This window comes from Puma concolor, chromosome D4 (genome assembly GCF_028749965.1).
Source record: "Puma concolor isolate L17-30 chromosome D4, mPumCon1.1.hap2, whole genome shotgun sequence".
Lineage (NCBI taxonomy): Eukaryota > Metazoa > Chordata > Mammalia > Carnivora > Felidae > Puma > Puma concolor.
In genome coordinates this window covers 32,368,515-32,383,692 of record NC_141679.1, presented here as the reverse complement: position 1 = coordinate 32,383,692, position 15,178 = coordinate 32,368,515, and the positions used below count along the sequence as shown (strand labels likewise).

At 41.4% G+C, this 15,178-nt stretch overlaps 1 long non-coding RNA gene across 1 annotated transcript; it reads right to left on the bottom strand.

Annotated features, from left to right (window-relative positions):
- Positions 1-2,141: 2,141 nt before the first annotated feature.
- LOC147574801 (uncharacterized) lies at positions 2,142-13,656 on the bottom strand. Its single transcript, XR_015243519.1, has 2 exons — positions 6,198-13,656; positions 2,142-5,591 (listed from the first exon to the last, which is right to left on the bottom strand). It is a non-coding gene; the product is annotated as an uncharacterized LOC147574801 (long non-coding RNA).
- Positions 13,657-15,178: the final 1,522 nt, after the last annotated feature.

The following is a 15,178-nucleotide window of genomic DNA, read 5'->3' as shown; positions in this document are numbered from 1 at the left end:
AGAGTGTAGCAAGATTGGTCAGTAGAAATGAGAAAGCTGGCATGGAGGCAAGTACAGGTATCAGAATTCAAGGCAAAACAGATATCAGAGACCCAAAAGAACTTGTTACAAGAAAGAATAATCATGCAGAGAAATGATTCCAAGCATAGGTCATCAGTGATGTGGTTTGAAGTGTTGAAGTTTGGAGCCGATGGCTAAGAAAGAATTCTTAAGATGTTTTTGGTACAGAAAGGTGGTTTTATTAAAGCACAGGGACAGGACCTGTGGACAGAAAGAGCTGCACTGGGGTTGTGAGAGGTAACTGATTATACACTTGGGAGTGGGGGAAGATAAAGGCAAGGGGAAGTTTCCAAAAGGACTTTCCTATGTTAAATAAGACTCACAGGATCCTGGAGGCCTAGATATTGTCAAGCTAAAGTTATTTTTCCCTCTAGCAAAGCATTAACATTAAGACAGTTGGGAATTCCTGGAAGAATGTCATACTCTGCCTATCTCAAGTTATACGCCAATGGGCTGTGGGTTATATGGAAATTTAATTTTATCTACAGTCCTTCTGCCTTTGTTTCCCCCATTAACCAGTGGCCATGCACTTGTATGAACTGGAACATTGATTTTCAGATATGATCCTCTGACCAGCAGTATTGCCATCACATATTAACTTCTCATAAATACAAATTCATGAGTTCCACTTTGATCTACTGAATCAGGATTTCCATGACTGGGACGCAGGAAACTGTGCTTTAACAAACTTTTCAGATTATCCTTATTCATGTTAATATTTAGGAACCTCTGAACTAGAGGTGCAGAGCATCAAGTAGCAGGAAGGAATAAACTAGTCATGGAGCCTTGACTCACTCCTTCATATACTTAATAAAAAAATTATTAAAAGTGCCAGGCACTGTGTTAGGTACTGGTTATACAGAGATGAAAGCATAAGAATGACTTTGTTGATGAGATAGAGGAAAAGAATGCATTTAGTCAGAGTTGTGTTAAGTTTGAACAATCTAAAGTACATCTAAATGGTAGTGTCCCATAGGCAATAGGAAGCACAGTTGGCCTTTAATCAGAAAAGATATCTTGTCTAAAAAGTTACCAGTCCTTAAAAGAAGAGCTAAACTTCTGGGAGCTAATGGCCTTGTGTGGGGTGGGGTCTAGTTGGGGGCTGGCAATGTGGAGTGAGGAATGAGAGGGTCAAATGTCTGAGATTCCTTGAGACCTTGTTAACCACTCCATTCCCAACCAAATTCCCTGCCAGATGTTCTACCTTCTATTTACTCTATTAGTGAAAGGGGGAGATTATTCCTTGCCCTAAGTAGTATGAGATGCCCAAACACGCAATGCCTGACATGATCAGATGAGATCAGCAATAGTTTATTAGTCACATATACTCACAGCCTGGGGAGAGGAGGACACCATATGCCAGGGCCCACAGGGGTTTCTCTTGGGAGCAGAGTGAACAAGCAGGGGCTATGGGAGGCAAGATTTATAATGACAAGAGAGTGAGGTGACCCTTGATCCCTGTTGGAGGGTGTGGTTTATTTGAATAGTAACTTGGGCTGTCAAAGAGATGAAACCTGTTAGGTTGGAGAGCCGGGTAGTGTGTAGCTAGCTGGGCTGACAGGTGAGCTAGCTGGGAGGGGAGCAAGGGAACGCATGGTAGGCCTTTGGGATTCTGTGAGGCTTAAAGCTGTCAAGGCAGCACATGGAATTTCAGATTTTACAATTCACCAGCATACATGGGAAGTGCACTTCAACACCGTCTTCTTTTTTTTTTATTTAAAAAAAAATTTTTTTTTTAACGTTTATTTATTTTTTTGGGACAGAGAGAGACAGAGCATGAACGGGGGAGGGGCAGAGAGAGAGGGAGACACAGAATTGGAAACAGGCTCCAGGCTCCGAGCCACCAGCCCAGAGCCCGACGCGGGGCTGGAACTCACGGACCGCGAGATCGTGACCTGGCTGAAGTCGGCCGCTTAACTGACTGCGCCACCCAGGCGCCCCAACACCGTCTTCTTTTAAGGGAGTTTATCTGGGCTAAAGCCTTCTTGTTCTCTTTTGGTTTTCATTCCACAGCCTGATATCTCTCTGCCACCTGTTAGAAATAAGCCCATCGACACAACCAAACAAGGGACACAGAGGGAGCACAGTGAAGGGAGGCTTTAATCAACGTTCTTGCAAGAGCAGGTGTCTGATGAACAGGCACAATTAGGGCAGTTACAGCAGACAATTTATCTCCTAGCATGCAAGTCCCTCCCCTGGTTCCTCTTTGGCTGAGTACTACAGAGGTTACAGCCTTACCCATGATGAGGTTTTGGGGTGATGGTGGGAGGTCCAGAGCCAATGACCAAGAAATAATTCTTGAAGACGTCTTTGGTGCAAAAAGGTGATTTTATTAAAGCACAGGGACAGGACCCATGGGCAGAAAGAGTTGCGCTGGGGTTGTGAAGAATGGCTGGTTTTAAACTATGGAGTTGGGGAGGTAAAGTCAAAAGGGAGGCTTCCAGAGGGACTTTGATATGCTAAAGAGGACTCTTAAGGTACCTGAGGCCTTGCTATTGTTAAGCTAAGGTTGTTTTCCTTCTGGTAAGGCATTAACATTAGGACCGTAGGGAGTTCCCGGAGAAATTTTATACTCTATTTGCCTCAAGTATTTGTCAATGGGCTGCAGGTCACCAGAAAATTTAATTTTACCTGCCATTTCCTTCTTGCCTTTGTTCTCCATATCACTATGGAGGGGTGATGTTGGGGCTCCAGGAAACTGAGTCCATAGGTTTCTGGAGATTAGGCTTTTTCTTGCCTAATAAGATTGCCTTTTTCTTGTAATTTATTAAGATAAAATCATGGAGACCAATGTCCTGTATGACTGTGATCTCTATCAGTTGGCCATTTGTTTTCTTTCCTTTCCTTTGTCCTGGGGCAGACAGGAGTGCCTGAAAAATATCACACATCCCACCTTGGGGGGGGGGGGGTTGGGTGTGCTAGCTTGCACTTTGTCAGCCCGCCCCATGCTCCCTTATCACCTGGATGTCACCCATGCCCATGTAAGACAAAAAGTAGTCTGATTGGAACAAATGTACATTCACTAAGGTGACACAGAGATTTTCAGTCCTTCCTCCCTTTGTTCTTTGGTGCATGCTTGTTGCAAAGCCCATGAAAATAAATTCGGGAAAATAAGTCCACGAAACAGAGAGGGGAAGAAGAACCAGGAAGTGAAGAGTCTAAGGGTTTGGGACTCCACTGTGGTGGGGAGAAGTTGTACATATTTCCAATCGGTTGTAAACCTACTGTTAACTAGATAGCACAGCTTTTATTTGGTATTTCTGAAAATGAATCATCTCCCTTCTCACACTGTTATGGAATCAGGCTGGAACGCTGGCAGAAAAACCAAGCAGCACTTGAAGACCCTGGTGGATTGGAGATTTACTTAACACCAGCAGGCTCAGAGGAGATCGTTTCTCCAAAGATCTGAGCCCTGAATGCGAACAGGAAGGGTAATTTATAATTATCAGCCTTCATATTTGTGTGTGTGGGGGGGTGGTTTTCGCGTGGGCAGCTAAGGAAGAAGAGCCCGGAGGAGGGGGTCTCTAAGCTAGAGACCAGAGTTTGTTTTAGTCCAATCAGCCATCTTTGGTGTACATTATCCACTTCTCCAAAATTCCCCCCTTTGATGCCTTTAAAAAAAAAAACTTTTAATAGGCATCACCTTTCAGTTTTACAGGTTGGTACTCTCAGAAGGCTAAGATATGTGCAGTAGTTTGGCAAGCAACAGTGTTTTCAATAAAACATACCATGGCATTCAGTATACAGGGGCCGATGGATACAAGTAAAATTATGGAGAGGAGGGGCCCTGCCAGGGCAGGAAGCAGGATGCCCAATCTGTGAGATCCCATCCTTTCCATTGATTGATATTTTCCTATTGTTTATGTTGAATTCTTTCCTTGAATTTCTTAACCTTAGTTGTAACTATTCTTGACTGGTTTAGGAGATAGCAACATTCCTCCCCCAGAAAGATGCAAGTCCCTCCTTTTTCTGAAGTGAGGAGGTCGAGGGCTCACCTATTTTGGAGGGTCACTGCCGCCAGAGAGTTTATTTGGCTTTGTAAGGTTACCAGAGAATCTGCCACCTGTTCCATGTCTTCATTTAGCTCTTGAGATAGTCTATGGTATAGTCCCACGGATGAACCTATGCCCCCTATTCCAGTTCCTATTCCTGTCTCTATTTCTGCTCATATCAGAACAGGTAGCAGGACTACCTGTTTAGTCTGGGACTTGGGGCTAAAGGCTGTTAGGAGCTGATCTTCAGTGTATACGGATATCTCTGGGGTTAGGAAGATGGAATAACATATCTGAGTCCAGTTGGCTTCTAAGCATTGGTAGGCTGAAGTAGAACATAGATAGAACACCCTAGGGGTTGAACATAGGGTTGTATTCCTCTTTAAGGTTATATTTCTTCGTTATAGAGAGGTACCATTCATACCCTCAGGGACTGTACAGATTAGATTGTTGGCATTTGTGAAACGGAGCCCAGTGGTCAGGGTCCAATTAAATGTTGGATTTGAGATTTTCTGGAGCTTCCCAGGTCAAAGGGATAGGAGTGGCTAAGTAAGCCCTCCAGCTGAGGGGCAAACACATCCAGCAGGTATGAGTGTGATCATCTATTTGATGGAGGACTTTAGAGTAGTGTTAGTCCAACGCTGGAGTGGGGAATTGGTAAGCATCTGACTGAGGGCTGAAAGCCTCAAACCCTGGTAGGCTGCTGGGGGAGTGGTCGCCTTTATGGCTTATATTACCCTATCCTGGGTATCTTTTATAAACTTTTGAAGGGCCCTGTCTTGCATTCCTCCCCTGTCTGAGATCCCCCATTGAGGAAGCTAAGTGTAGCAAGCTTCCCTCTCTGGAAGCCCTTGTTGTGACATGGGTTTCTGACATTTTGGGTTATCCCCATGGTCCAAACCTTAGTCCCTGGGGCCCTGGGGGGCCTGACAGAGAGTGGGTGTTTTTCCCTTATAGCAATCTTTGTGGAGGGAGGTGAAAGTGCTGAACGACCTTGACCCCCTTATTGTCATATAACAATCCTGGGGGCAAAGTGGGTAAGTGGCAGTTGTGAAAGTGAGAGAGGTTATCATAATATACAGACAATACTTAATAATCCTCCCATCTAGAGGAGGTATGTGAGATCCAGCATACATCTTTTGTCCCATGTCCAGCTTGTTGGTGCAGTCTCTATCAGCCCAACAGTAAGATCAGGGCTATGACACCAGTGAGAGGCAAGGGCTGGCAGAGTTGTATCCAAACCCCTGGGTTCGGTGCATATATTGATTCCTCAAGCTTCTGCCATGCACAGGCCAGCCAACTTCCGGGGTGTGGTTGGAGCAGGGCTGGAGATCTCAGGGGCCAGTGTCTTTTTGAGGGTCAGTTTAATCGGGTTGCCTGGATCTGGATCACTTCGCCAGGTTGAAGGTTCCTCTGAGTTGGCCTTCTTAGCTCTGGAGTGATGGACCCATGGGGTGATACCTGAAACTGAATCCTCTATTTGGTTGTATGTCTGTAAAGTCCACCTCCAAGTCTTCCAAAGGGATCGGTTTCTGGTAACTGTCAGATCAGGTTTAGGGAAGATATGGTTTGCATATTTAGAGATCCATAGTGTTTTTCAGTTGTTTAAATAATCATATGCCCATGGGGTCTTATTATTATCCCCATAGTATAACAAGCACAGAAGATTGCCTATATATGAAATACTGTGACAATTTTCTGAAGTTTATCTCAAGTTGTCTAGTTTAGGCAAACAACAAACATTTAAAGGCAATCATAACTAGAATTTAACATCCATAACGGTGCATTGTTGAAACATAGTTGTTCTCTCTAAACACCCCCCCCCCCTTTCCAGAGATAGCCAAATTGAGACCAATGCATTTGTAGAACAAATCCAGTCTTAACAAATCTGGCCTAATTATTTACATAAGCTCAGCAAGAATAGCGATTGATCATGAGGATCTTTTAAAGTTTGCTTTGTTGGAACCTTTTATAAGGAACCCTCAGGTTGAACTTTTAGTAGCCTCTCCAGGCCAGAAGTCAAGCCAAATACATGCCATCAGACAGGCCTGCAATACATGTAGAATTGGGCGAATTCCTCTTCATGAGGTCCCCAAGATATCCTGAGGTTCCTGCACCTGCCAGGAAGTGACCTTCTTTACTTACCTGGTGAGACTGCTGGGAACTCTGTAAGCAGGGACCAGGCCAACACTTCCAAGGGGCTTTATGGCTCCATGTTTTATAAAGCCAACCCTAATTCCTTAAAGCTGTCTGGTCATATCTGAGTCTATGAATGTCATCCTCAAATATGACATTCCAGTCAAAGCCTTGGTAAAATAACCAGTATTTCCAAATGGTGACCTGTTATAAGATGAACAGATTCTTATTGAACTTTTGCAAACAATTGTAATTGCCATGAAAGAAAGAATACTCATTGAGAGTTTTGAATTTCAGGGGAATTATGTAGAGAGAAAAGATAAATGCTTCAGTTTACAAATGCATACTTTATGACATTTTTATATATCATAGTTATCTTAAGAGAAAGTTTCCTTAATCTGGAAGAGGAAACATTAGGGAACCAGCAATATTTTTAACAAGAATCACAAAACTATAATCTTCCTCAGTTCATTTAATCTCATGTTCCTAATTCTTATTCAATTTGAACGCAGCTTTTTAGTTCTGGAAATTTTTACCCATTTTAGTATTAATCTTAAGGATGTTGAATACCTGTATTTGTCCCCAAATTCCTTTTTATAAATCTCCTTGAAGAAGAGACATGTTTTGTGAGAGAATAAGAACAATTATAAATGGCAAAATCTCAGAAATAGACATCATTAAAGATCTGATGAGAGTTCATTATGATGCAATTGACAAAGAAATTCGGTTATTTCTGTGACACATAACACCTCAAGTAATCAGAAAATTAAGTGATAACCTTATATCAAAACATTAAAATTTTAGGAATTGCATATATTCAGGAAGTTACAGCATTTACCTGTGCACTACAGTCTAAGGTTTATTATTGTATGACAGAGCTTTTCCAAGTAACTTAACATCCCAAATAAAAGAGCCTAATTGGTCAAGAAGACTTCATTTACCATTTAAATCTTGAGAAGTTTGTTAAAACCCCAAAGTCATAAGTGCATCCTAAATAGGATTACAGATCATTACAAATCTTACAATTTTATATATTCAACCGAAGTGGCAATAAAAGATCCCAAAGGTGAATATATAGCATTATACAGTTGTTATCAAAACCTAGCTCCTTTAACATTCAGAAGTTTTAACTAAGTAATCAAAGACCTGATAGAGATGAGACCTAAAACTTTGATTTTCCTGGAGGATAAACCTTTGTTTGCATTGTCTTATCAAAAGCAGATCAACAGTTTAAGAAAACTTTGTCATTTGAGCAGAGAGAAAAGCAGGATTTCAACCTTGTACTAGTGTACTTTTAAAGTTCCATTCATCTCAACCTTCTATAACTTTCTTTTGCTTCTAAATTTTGTCCCAAAGCCATTTCTTTCCAAATAACCAGTTTCATTCAGGACAAAATTATTTTCTTCTACCCTCGACGAAACTGTATTTCCATTCCTTATATCTTTCTTATATACCTCCTATTTTCCTACATACAGAGTTGCTTTCTTTATTTTCATCAGTCTTAAGTAAATTTAGCAAAATTTAAACTCTTAGGAAACTTTAGTCTCCAAATGAGGACTTGGTAACCAATTAAGAGGTGTTTAATCAGAATTTTTTTAGATGGTAAATTCATGAATCAATTAAGTACAAAGCATGCTTTCCAATAGGTCTGAATAGCCTTAATTTCTCAGCAATAAGAAGTTAAAAACACAAACCTATGTTCAATAATCAAAGCTTTAGCATTCCATACTATTTGGAAAGTTTCAGGTTGCCAAGGACCTTGAAAGTTATCTTAACAATTACCCATGAAAACTTTGAGACAAACAAAATTAACTATCATTAACAAACTGCAACAGAAATAACATGAGCTTATTTGACCTTTGCTGATAACTTTAAAGACAGGTCCAATAAACTTAAATTAGTTTAAACATCGAATATGTTTAACCTGCATCCACCTAAAAGTCAATCAACTTTTCCCCATTGTCAATTTTCATTTGGGGCACCAGTGGAGATATCTGAAATGGGTGGTCCAAATAGGGTGCACTTTGCTCCTTGACTTGGAGGGTGGGAGGAGGAACCAATGGTGCCTGAGACACTGAGGATGGTATAGGACCACACCCAAGTTGGTGCAGAAACATGAGGGGAAGGGGAAGGCAGAAGCAGCAGCTGCTTGGGAATATTCCTTAAAGTCCCTGTCTTCAGGTAGACTAACCACAGTTGGCTCCAACTATAACTTTTAACCTGGGAAATGAGGGAGAATCCCTCACATCTATTAAGCAGAGGAACAGGGAGAGAGAGTCAGTGTCCCCTTTTAGTCTGGTTCTGTCTCAGCTAGACCAACAATGTCCCCTTCTGGAGGTTCCTCCTGATTTCCACTGGGTTTTTGGGACTTTCCCTGGTTGGGACACTTGTTATTCTTTTTAATGTCCTTTCCCCTTGCAGTAGGTTCATTGACCCATTGCTAAGGATGTTCTGGGCATCCCCCCTTGCTACTGGGCATATTTATGGCTTTGTCAGACCCCTGCTCTGATCTTCCTGAGAGCCTCTTGATATCAGTGGATGTGGACTGGCATCTGGAGAGCGCCTGCCCCTGATGGAGGGCGCCTGTGCCTGGCCTAGGATGCAATCTGGCCATGAGCCTTGTGGGGGAGGGTTCTCTGGCCTGGAAGGGGAAGAGAAATGGGCGGCTGCTGCTGCAGCAGCAGCAGAGCTCTGGCTGGGGCAGCAGTGGCAGCAGTCCACCAGGGGAGGAGTTTCAAGCTCAGGGGAGGGGGGAGGGAGCCTAAAGAGTCATGAAGAGGGTAACATTAGGGGAGCAGTGGGTCGCTCTGTTGGCTCCCTGGGTGAGTCTCCAGATAAAGCATATAAAACCTTTACCTGGCTCTCCTTGTTCTGTCCCAACCCCACAATGCTCCTGTGAGGCAGAGTCACAAAGACAGAGGGACAGGGGCATCACCTCCAATGAGGAGACCAGCCAGATGCCCACCTGGCTGTGTCTTGAAGGAACCCAGGTGACGCTCAGCCCACAGGTCCTAGCCCTGCCACCCACGATCAGAAACCATTCTGATATCGCCACACCGAGTGCCATCCATCATGGAATCACAGATGGTCCCACTCAGACTCCGTGGCCCCCTGGGGACCCCAAGGGCACCTGCCTGTGGAGCCACAGAATCTAACTCAGCAGGCAAGCTAGACTGAGTCACACATTCACATTCACATACACACCAGAGGTTATTATATTCCCTACCACAAAATCCCTACCTGTGAGACTTCTGAAGTCTCAGGGAGTGATCAGGTCCCCCTTCCACTCTTGCAAGTGGGCCTGACTAGATTGGGCCCCAGCCTTACGGTTGGATGTCGGGTCCAGGTCCTCACCTGCCAAGTATCCTCAAGTCTGGTGGGAACGGTGGAGCGGGCCGGCCTAAAGGGGACAGAGAAGGAGACTGCTGAAATTTAGGCAGGGTGCACACTCTCCCTTGTGATCCCTCATTCTGTAACTGCCTCGCTCTTTTCCCAAACTGGTGGCAACAATGGGGCAGCGCGGTTGGGTTTCCCAGTCAGTGAACCAAATTTGTTATGGAATCAGGCTGAAATGCTGGCAGAAAAACCAAGTGGCCCTCAGAGACCTTGGTGGATTGGAGATTTATTTAACACCAGCGGGCTCAGAGGAGACCTTTTCTCCAAAGATCTGAGCTCCGAATGCGAGCGGGAAGGGTAATTTATAGTTATCAGCCTCCATATTTGTGTGTGTGTGGGGGGGATGGTTTTACCGCGCAAGCAGCAAAGGAAGAAGAGCCCAGAGGAGGGGTCTCTAAGCTAGAGACCAGAGTTTGTTTTAGTCCAATCAGCCATCTTTAGTGTACTTTATCCACTTCTCCAACAACACCACCCGCCTTTTCTCTCTCTCTTTCTCTCTCTCTCTCTCTCTCACACACACACACACACACACACTTTTATATTGACAATAGGTTTGGATAGTCCTCCTTGATGTGGGAAACAAAGGCAAAAGGAACTGTAGATAAAATTAAATTTCCATTTAACCCACAGCTCATTGGCGTATAACTTGAGACAGGCAGAGTATGACATTCTTCCAGGAACTCCAGCTGTCTTAATGTTAATGCTTTGCTAGAGGGAAAAACAACCATAGCTTGACAATATCTAGGCCTTCAGGATCCTCTGAGTCTTATTTAACATATGAAAGCCCCTTTTGAAACTTCCCTTTGCCTTTACTTCCTCCAACTCCCAAATGTATAATCAGTTACTCCTCACAACCTCATGCAGCTCTTTCTGTCCACAGGTCCTGTCCCTGTGCTTTAATAAAATCACCTTTTTGCAGCAAAGACATCTCAAGAATTCTTTCTTGGTCACTGGGTCTGAACCCCAACACTTCAAACCACATCACTCCTGGCTGTAAATTCAGCTGGCAGGTTACCACCCCAGACTGTAGAAGAAAGTGCCTTGTGTTTCTTAAATGATCCATATACTCAGACGTGGTATTCCCAGCCTGGGTCTAGGATATAAGTAAGCTCTTGCTTATCTGAGAAAGTGGGTCTCATATTCTTATATAGAAACACAAATACTCAAGATGGTAGAGAGAAGAAGAGCATGTTTAGGAAGCCAAGAAGAATAGTAAGAGAAGTTGGAAGAGAAGCTGGGGAGGTATATCAGAGAAATCAAACTAAAAGAGACTACCCAATAAGAATGGGGTGGTTGAGAAGAACACATGCTGCTGGGAGCAGTGGAAGAAATGGACTGAAAAGTGAATATTGGATTTTTCATTTCAGATGTATTCATGCTACCTTGTTAGAACAGTTTTGATAGAATATGTGTGTAAAGATATGTGTGGGGAAGAGTAAGGGGAGGGGTAGGAGAAAGAAAGATAAAACCATAGAACAGTGAATTCAGAGAGAATGGATACTAAGGTATTTATGGGAGAAAATACATCCTTCAAATACTCCAGCAACAACATCAAAAATTTAGTGGGATTGAAATGGGGAATTAACTAAATAAGAATGGAGGATTATTGATTATTCTCCATTAGAGCTATCTGATGGGTCCTCATTATTCTATTATGAGACTACTTTTTAAGCTTATGATGTGTTTGAAATGGTCAATAATAAATGTCTGAGTGTTTCTTGAGGACCAGAAGGGGCCATGCAGGAGAGAAAGTCATCAAGGGGACATTTGTGAGAGGGCAAGGAGACCCCAGTGGAAAAAAGATAAAGGTGTATCAGCTAATGACAAGGGGCTGAGGAAGAAACTGTAATATATTCCAACACTTCTAACCCTACAGCCTTTTTAGGAGAGCAGCAGTAGAGAGGAGCCCAGCAGGAGATCTTTAAAGGGCACTTTGAAAGAAAGTATCAACTTTAATCATCTGCCAGTCTGGTTCAGGGATATATCAGCTTTAATTGTCTACTAAGACTGGCAAACTTGAAGCCATACAAGTAATAAAGAACTGTTTTATCTCTTCACCTCTCCTCTCTTCTTCATTCTGTCTGTTCCCCACTCCCCACCCAACTTTAATCCCTAGGGAGAGCAAGTCTTCAGGTAGCAAGTGAAGGAGAATGTGACCAGAAGGCCAAGTCCCTTTCTTCACCCCAACTTGAAGCAGGATTTTGGGGTGGGTGGTAGGAAGGGTAGGGGTGGGGAAAAGATGTGATGCTAAATTAAGTTCAGAGATTTGAGTATTGAACTGAACTGGACATTCTAATTATTGTATTGAGACTGTTTGCAATGTAATATGACAATAGGACTGTCTATCAAGAATAAGTGGAAAAGTGTAAGAGGCAGGATTGAATTAAGGGATGGTGGAAGACAACTAATGTTTTGATCACCAATTATACTTAAGGTTGTGGACTACACCATTTTTATTTCTGGTTTTATTTCCTTATCATGATCATTTCAGCTCACACTCAAACTATTCCAACAAACCCATTCTCTTCCTTACCACTAATTCCTGTTTCCCACCTCCTCATTTCTGTTTCTGGTGACTTCATTTTTCCCAGTCTCTCAGGCTCAATATCTAGGAATTAATCTTGATTCTTCAGCCATCAGGTGCATTGATTTTTCTTTCTCATTAGGTTCTCTGACTCCACCACTCACTGACTGTGTGCCTGGCATAAACTAGGAGATGTGTTCTAGGATGCCTACAACTCAGCCATTTCAATTGGTAGTCCCTGATGAAGGTGTTCATATCTATATTATGAGAATGCGACCCCATGGCCATAGTGACTGGATGGACCAGCAATCAAGTACAGCTTGATAGGTAGATATACTGGGGCAATATGATTCTCTTTCAAGAATGTGAACCAATACCAGTTTTTGTTGTTGTTGTTGTTGTTGTTGTTGTTGAACAACTTTGAGAAAGTTTTTATTCCTAATGGCCAAACTAGGTCTGAAAGGAAGAGAGTCAACATTTAATCCCTCTGAGCCTTAATCTTCATATTTATAACATTTAATCCCTGCTCTATTATTTATACTAGTAGTGGCAAACTAAGTAGCTTACTACTTCTAAACAAGGTCATTTTAATTTAAAAAAATTTTAATGTTTTAATTTAAATTCCAGTTAGTTAACATACAGTAATACTAGTTTCAGGTGTACAATATAGTGATTCAACACTTCCATACAACACCCAGTGTGCATCACAAGTTCAGCAAAGGAAACAATCAGCAAAACTAAAAAGCAACCTATAGAATGGGAGAAGATATATGCAAATGACATATCTGATAAAGGGTTAGTAATCAAAATCTATAAAGAACTTAGCAAACTCAACACCTTGAAATTGAATAATCCAATTAAAAAATGAGCAGAAGACATTTTTCCAAAGAAGACATCCAGATGTCCAACACACACATGAAAAGACACTCAACATCACTTATCATCAGGGAAATGCAAATCAAAAGTATAATGAGATACCATCTCACACCTGTTAGAATGGCTAAACTCAACAACACCAGAAAGAACAGGTGTTGGTGAGGATGTGGGAATAGGGAACCCTCTTGTATTGTTGGTGGGAATGCAAATTGGTGCAGGTAGCCTGGAAAACAGTATAGAGGTTCCTCAAAAAAGTTTAAAAAATTGTTACAATCCAGCAATTGCACTACTAGGTATTTACCCAAAGAATACAAAAATAACTAATTCAAAGAGATACGTGCACCCTGATGTTTATAGCAGTGTTATCTACAATAGCCAAATTATGGAAACAGCCAAGTGTGTCCATTGACGGATGACTGGATAAAGAAGATGTCACACACACACACACACACACACACACACACACACACACACAAGCACACAAACTGGAATATTACTTAGCTATAAAAAAGAATGAAATCTTGCCATTTGCAATGACACGGATGGAGCCCGAGAGTATTAAGCTAAGTGAAATAAGTCAAGCAGAGAAAGACAAATACTAAACAGGGTCATTTTTAGAAACTATGTGTAATTCACACTATAAAATTCACAATTTTAAGCTGTACATTTCAGATGTTTTTATTGTATTCACAATATTGTGGAGCCATCCCTGTCTCACTCCAGAACATTTTTATCATTCCAGAAAGAAATTTCATACCTGTTAGCAATCACTTCTCATTCTCTTCTCCACTGGCCTTGGCCCACACCCCCTTTCACTGCAAACCACTAATTTTCTGTCTCTGTGGATTTGACTATTCTGGGTATTTCATATAAATGAAACCACATACTATGTGGCCTTTTGTGTCTGGCTTCTTTCCCTTAGCGTAATGCTTTCAAAGTTTATCTATGTTGTAGCGTCTATTGGTACTTTATTCCTTTTTGAGGCTGAATAATATTCCATTGTATGGTTATTATCTGTTGATGGACATTTCTATTTTGGGGCTACTATAAACAGTGCTGTTATGAGCATTTGTGTACAAGTTTTTTGTGTGAATATGTTTCCATTTCTCTATGGTATACACCTAGGAGTAGAATTTTGGTCAAATAGTAACTATGTTTAACTTTTTGAGGAATCAACAAACTTTTCTATACTGGTTGTACCATTTCACTTCTTCACAAACATTGTATGAAGGTCTCAATTTTTCCATATTCTTGCCAACACTTGTTATTTTCCTTTTTTAACCACCCCCCCCCCGCCTTGATAGGTATAAAGTGTTTTTTATTAATGTTTTCAATCAATTTCATTCAAAATGGAAAAAACTATTTTTCTCACTATCTTTGCTCATTGTAATGCATTCAGGTAATGCAGTTAGCTATCAAGATAAGCTAATATCAAGATAAAAATAAAAATTGTCCACAACTCCATCAATCCAATGATAGCAACTGTTAGCTTTTGGAGGAGGGCAATAGTTTGAAGTGCTATCTCATCTAGGTCTTGGAAATACCTACCCTGTGGAATATATCTCTGTATGAACTGAAGTTCTTGTTTGCCAGAGTTCTAAATAAATACTACCCAATTTTTGGAAATTATCCATTTCCACCCCTACCTCCTGTTTACACAATCTTGAGATAATTGCTTAGAAACAGTTTTATTTAGTCAAATGTTTCTCCCATCCAGATTATGTCTGAAAAGTGAGAAGAAGAATAACCATGTATTGAACTTTTGTGAGACAACAGGCATGGCATTAAGGCACCTTCATTGTATTACCTTATTTAATATTCAGAACAGCTTTGTGTGACAGATCTTATTGTCATTCCCCTTCACAAACTGAAACAGATGCTGAATGATGTTAAAAGTAACTTACTGATAAATCTAAGGCCATGATTTTCCAACCTGGATCTGAGAACCAAAAAACTATTTTTCGTGTTGTTGTGTTGTTGTTCAATTCAACATGCAACATCATTTGGTGGGTTACTTCTTTATTCTATTGCAGTTTTTATTAATTCAGTTAATCACGTATTTTAAGCAGTTAGTGGTGAATAACTTTAAGGACAATGCAATAAGAAACTGAATAAGAGAAAATATGTCAAAAATACAGTTATTAATTATTGATAGTGTAGCCTATTAAATATCTTTAAGCATTCTGATAGTTTC